Raw genomic sequence first — 6,481 nt, 5'->3', positions numbered from 1 at the left:
AAATAAATGTTGCCTTGGACTCTGGTCCTTGGTTTTTATACTGGAGAATAAAGCTTGCCAAACCCCTCCTTACCTGCCAATCGCCACTGTGAAGCAGGCCATGTGGAAAACTCCCTTTTCCTAGGAGTTAGGATTCTAGAGTTCTTGTACCAGCTGTGTGGCCTTGCTCAAGTCACCACACCTCTCTGGTCTTCAGTTATCCCTGCTTGTAAACTCCCTGGCCCACCTTACTCATGAGGTTATGATGAGAGGCCCATGAGATCCAGATGTGACAGCGCCCTGTAAGCCAGGAAGCCTCACAGATGAAAATGCCATCATCTGCCCACCTTTGGAGGGAGGTAAGGAAAAGGTTTGGGCTCAACTTTTACATATAAATTGTCAAAACCAGACAGGCTTTTGAACAAGTCTCTGTGTTTTCCCAGCTATGCTCCCTGGAGCCCAGGGCTCCTCAGAAATGCCACAGGGCAAAGCAGCGTGCCAATTCACCTGAAACTGATGCTATGTTGTCAATCATCTATACTTCAATTAAAAAGAAAAAAGCAGCCGAAGGGGCTTCCCATACAGTTGTATTGGAAGCAATTGCAGGGCCACATTCTGACTGACTGACCTGTGCAGTTGCCTGAGGCCTTGTGCTTAGAAAGGCCCCAAATTTGATGTGATATTCTGATGTCATCATCTTGAAATCTTTAAGAGTTTTTTTTAACAAGGGGATGGTTGGATGGCATCACCGACTCAGTGGACATGACTTCCAGCAAACTCTGGGAAGAGAATGAAGGACAGGGAAGCCTGGCATGCTGCAGTCCATGAGGTCGCAAAGAGTCAGACTCAAATTAGTAACTGAATAACCCAGCCTTTCACTTTGCACAAGGCCCCACAAATGACATAGCCAGTCCTGACTAATAGCTCCAGACCCAAATAAACAAAAAGCAGGTTTGACTGTTTCAGTATCCAGATGGGAAAACTGCAACAGCAGACAAGAAAAAAGAAGGGACTTGCCCAAGGTGACACTGTTCTTTGAGGTAGGAGCTCAGATGAAGCCGCCAGTACTCCTGACTCAGCTCCGAGCCAGCTCCCCTCTGACTCCCAGGATGGGCCTCAGTTACTCCCCTACTGGTGCTAATGAGCAAACTGAGGCGCACGAAGACCTCTTTGAGGTCACAGAGCTGTGACAGCTGTGGTGATGATGGGATTGACCTCCATTTTTGACCCTTTATATCCTTTCTGGAATACAAAAGAACGTGGATAAGATGACATACCTCTATACGTGAACAGAGACTCTAAACGGTTCATTTTCAAAATTATGACTTGGTCCTCTCTCACTTGCCCGCCAGCTGCTCCAGCTGTTCATGGGCTAGAACCACAGAAGGGGTTGGGCTAGCCACCCTTCACCCAGCTTAACCACGTCAGCAGTGAACGTTACCAACTTACTGGGTACTTCCTCAATCAGTGACTGGGCCCTGTTGAAGCCAAAAAATAGAAATATGAAAGATTCAATAACAACCGTTTCCTCTCAGTCCATCTTGTCCCTCAAGGTTCTCTCAGAGGGGAGTGGGAGGCACTCCCCAGCCCTGCTCCGCCCAGCCAACCCTTGCCCTGACGCTGGCCCATCTCTTCACTTCCTAGTTTCTTTGTGAAACAGGAACTGAGCAAGCAGTTCAAGTGAGGTAGGCTGGTGGTTGAGAAAGTCCCAGTGGTCCATGGCAAGACCCTGAAGCTAAAAAGCTGATTTCCCTCCCAGTGGTCCTGAGTGTCCTAGGACTTCTTGCTTGTCACACCTCCTGTGTTCTAGAATTGCTTGGGCTGAACGACCCTGCCCTTGACAAGGTGGAAACATACAGGATATGGGCCACCAGGTCATGAAGCAGAGATCTTAGCTGAGGTCCAGATATGATGTAGGAGCAGGTGCCAAGGCTGGAGGAGAAACTCTGGGTGGAGTCTGGAGGGAACTGAGGTGGAGTCACCCAGCAGGGACCAAGCTTTCCAAGCACTGGACACTGGGCCAAGAGCGCTTTCTCTATACGTGTCACCTGAGTAACGCTGGTTATACTTACACACACACCACACTCCTCCCCTCCAACCCCCATGCAAGGCCCACATTATCATTGTCATTCTCTTCATTAGAGCTCATGGCCCAAAGTCACTTGCCCAAGGTCATAGAGCCCAGCCTCTTCCTCTGATGGTAATTGCCACCGCTGCCTGCAGGTGTTTTTTTTTTGTTTTGTTTTTAAACCCAGACCTTATCATGAGTTCAGAGATTCAGAGATGACTGTCTTTCCTTCCCATCAGCCCCTGCTGCCAGGGGCTCCCCGGCCTTCCCAGAGCTGCGAGCTCCCCATGTGCTGTCTATATGTACGGAGATGGTGGCTTCTTGCCCAGGCTCCTGGCTCTCTTCTACCCTCCTCTCACTTGCACTTCTGCTCTCCTTGCCCTTGACCCCACCTAAAATGACCATCATGAAGTGTGACAAGGGCTCTGGCTACCAAGATGGACTTTACCTTGGAAATGCCCAGGTATTTCCAAGGGACTGTGTGGTCTCCACTTGAAATGTTTCTAGAGACAGGAAGATCACTATTTACCAGGGCTGAGCTAGTACCATCTGAATATCAAAAAATGTCTTCCATGAAATGAACCCAAATCTTCCGTTTATCTCTTCCCCATCATTCCTGGCCACCTAGAATACTGCCCTTCCGTCTATACAACAGCTGTTTGAAGTTGGCTTGCTTCCCCATTCCAACCCTCTAAGCCAGGTATTACAGATGTGAATACTCCCTAGGTTGACAAGAATGCCCCTGTATATCGCCTGCATTTAATCAACCCTAACTCTCCAGCTATTGTGTATGTGATGCCCCTTCCAGATGCTCTCCGCATCCTCTTCACCCTGCTTTGTTTCAAGGTGGCCCTGTGGTACCTCAACCAGGATAGGGTGGCAATTCTCTCACCTTGTTCAGAAACTCTATATCAGAGGCACTTGAACCTAGTGGTTAATAGCACGGGCCTTAAACCCAGACCAAGCCTGTGTTTAAGTTAGCTCCGTTACTTCCTAGCTGTGTTGGCTTACACAGTTTGCTGAACCCCTCTGAGTCTTGGCTTCCTCCCTGGAAATGAGGATAACAGCAGTGGCTGCTTTATAGGGTTGTTGTAGAGCCCACTGCCTGCCACATAGTGTTCTTATTTTCAACTGCATGTGTGTGGGTGTCAGGGAACGATGAGAATCAGAATCATTTGGGAAGTTTTCCAAATTTAGATATCGCTTATCTAAACTTACTCTCTCACAGCAGGATTGTACCCATTTGCAGAGTGACGGATGCGTTCATACATGTCTGGGTCACATCAGCCACAAATATTCCACCCATGATCATCTAGCAAATTAGAATCTCTTGAGATGAGGTGCAAGTCAGGGGCTGCTCTATGTGAATGCAGTCTACAATGACCTTTGTGTCTATGGAAGCCCAGGATCTGCCCTCTGAAGGTTCAGACAGTTCTCACTATTTGTGGAATACTCCCCCTACCCCACAACACACACACACACACACACACACACATACACACACACACACCACAATACTCCTGCCCCACCTATTATACTATACATATCTTTGCCATAATAACCCCAATTTAAACTGCTTCCCCTGGTTGGGAATGGCGGGGCCTGTGGTGGCATTAAATGTTTCTGAAGTGCCTCCTGTCGTGCTTGGCAAAGAACAGTGCTGGGCAGATGTAAGCTTGCCGCCCCTACCTAAGATGGAAGCTCCCAGGTGCGAGGGACCCTGACAGCTATTATCTCACATCTCCTCAGAATGCCTGGCACAAGGCTCTGGGCAGAGAGCTCTATCCTGGGTCCTGTTTGCCTGCCCATTATCAAGTTGGAGGTGGCCTTGTTCCCTGAACTGCTGACCTGGATCGCTTTTTCAACTGAGGGCTTTGTGTACCTGAAACAGAAACTATAAAATACAAATGTGTTGCCCGGAAGGCAACACCTATTAAAAACGTTTTTAGGGCCCATTAGCCAGCTGGGGCCTGACCTAATGGGACGGGGGCCAGGGCAGTCTGCTGGGACTAACGTTCCGAGAAGGCAAGTGCGGAAGAGGGAGCCCAGGACCCCCTGAGTGGACAGAGCGGACCAGAAGAGAGAGATCTGCAAAGAAGCCAGAGGGGAAGGGAAAACCCCCGCTCCCTTCTGTCCCGGGGGCGGGTCGCCCCGCTGTACTTCTCTCGAGGTCCCTTCACCCCCTCCCCCACTCCTCTGCCTTCTCCCGTCCTCGACGAGGCGGTCGCAGCGCCCAGCGCCGGGCTGCGGTGGCTGCCTTTGAAGACTGCGGTTAGTGTGTGAGCTCGGCTCGCGGCCGGAGCTGAGCAAACAGGAAGCCGGCACATCCTGCGCAGGCCCGGGACGCGCGCTCGCGGCGCGGGCCGGGAAGGTTGGGCCAGTGGCTCCACCCAGGCTGCTCCGCTCCGGCCGCCCGAGCCCCATGTGCCCCAAGCCCCGCAGCTGCGTGTCCCGCGCCTGGCGCCCCCGATCGCCGTCTCCTGTCCCCCAAGGCCCGCCGGGTCCCCCACACCGCGCAGCGCGGTTCGGCAGTTCCCGCGGCCCGGGGTCGACCTGGGAAGGACTTTGGGGCTGGAAAGCGCAGGCCACGGGGAGGGTAGAGGAAGGGGTGCGAGCTGGCGGTGCTGGTCTTTTTGCGAGTCTACCGGGCAGGCTGAGTAGGACGGAGCCAAAGAAGTATGCTTTCAGCTTGGGGGGAAAGGACCTAGGCTTTCCTGAGCTCACCCCCACCGATGGATGGTGGGAGGGCATAGGGCAGGCTGGAGAGTAGGGGGAAGAAGTCAACACATCTTGGGAACAACCTCAAATTTCACGAGTGCCCCATAATGGAAAGCTTTAAAAGGTGCACATCTTTTCCCCCAGGGATTCCCCTTCTGGAAATGTATCCTAAGGAGAAAAAATAAATAAATAAATCGTAGCTGTGAATATTTCCTTTAAGGATGTACGATGAAGAGTCAAAATATCAAGCCAACGTAAATTCATCTGTAGAGGCCTGGTGAAATAATTGTGGTGTATTATGCCTGGGCTTCTCGGTGGCCGTTACAAATCACCTCTAGCAGAAGGTGCATAGCGCCAGAAAATCTTGATACTGTGGTCAGCTTGACAAGCAGATACCAATGCACTGTGTGAAGTGGGACTTGAACTTTTGAAAATTTAAAAACAACTTTATTTAGGTGTAATTGAACTACAATAAGTTGCACTTTTGAAAAGTATACGGTTTGTTGAGTTTTTACATTTGTATACAATGATGAACCATCTCCACGACCAAGAGTGTGAACTATCCATCACCCCTCAAAGCATCCTTGGGTCCCTCCTGATCTCTCTCTTCCTTCCCCAACCCCCCAAACCACTAATCTGCTTTCTGTGCAAATTGTACTGCAGAGAGAGAGAACAGAAAGGGATATTTGAACTTTCTTCTTTTTGTTTATCCTTCTTTTCTAAATTGTATGTGATACAAATGAATTGCTTTTGTGATAAGATTGTCATTAACGTTATTAAAATGTCTGCCACCAAAGACCCACAAAGTGAACATTCTAAATTTAGCACACAGACGGTCAAGAGATGCCTGCCGAAAGGGACGTTTGCTGGTGGTGTGGACTGACTTGCAATTGCTTTTTTTTTTTTTTTTCGTGATGATGACTGTGGTGGTGATAAATATAAGTAGTGATGGCCAAGGGATGTTGACTCTGGGTGTGACTGCTCTGGTGAGGATGGCTGGAGGTGTGCCGGTGTGGGGGGAGATGACAGCTGCAGGGTGATGATGACAGAGGGTACATGGCTCTAGCAGTTACGGTTGTAAGGGTGAAGGCATCACTGGGCATGACTGGCTCTAGTGATAGTGTCTGGAAGGGTGGTAGCTAAGAGGATGATAGCTGCATGGGTGACAGTGGCAGTCGGGAGGCAGATACAGACAGATCACCCAGGTGTGTTGATGGCAGGGATGAGAGCCCAGAGGTGTTGGCTACAGGAAAGTGGTAATGGTGGTAGAGGTGATGGTCATATGGGGAAGAGTGTCATGGGCATGACTGGTTGTAATGTCTGTAAGGGTAACAGCTGAAAGGATACAATTGTGATGGTCACAGAGGCAGTGATGATGACTGTAGAGGTGATGGCTGGGGTTGTTCTAGCAATAATGGCTGTAGATGTTCTGACGGCAGTGGGGATGACTTCAGGGCTTATCTGTAAGGTGATGGCTGTAGATAGGAATGATGACTCTAGGGTGATGGTAGAGGTAGTGATCACAGTGATGATCTTGGTGATACAAGGTGACTGGGAGCATTGGCCCAACACCAGCAGAGAGATGGTCCCACCTGCAGTATCTGGATTCTGGTCAGTGAGATAAAAGGCTTGAGTAGGCTGTATAACATCAGGTTGATTGGCCAAAGGACTGGCAAGGATTGCCATGAGATGGCAGGGTAGGGACTTTTCTCTGCT

Source organism: Oryx dammah, unplaced genomic scaffold, assembly GCF_014754425.2.
Source record: "Oryx dammah isolate SB20612 unplaced genomic scaffold, SCBI_Odam_1.1 HiC_scaffold_23, whole genome shotgun sequence".
Taxonomy (NCBI): Eukaryota; Metazoa; Chordata; class Mammalia; order Artiodactyla; family Bovidae; genus Oryx; species Oryx dammah.
Note: the sequence above shows the minus strand (reverse complement) of the source record.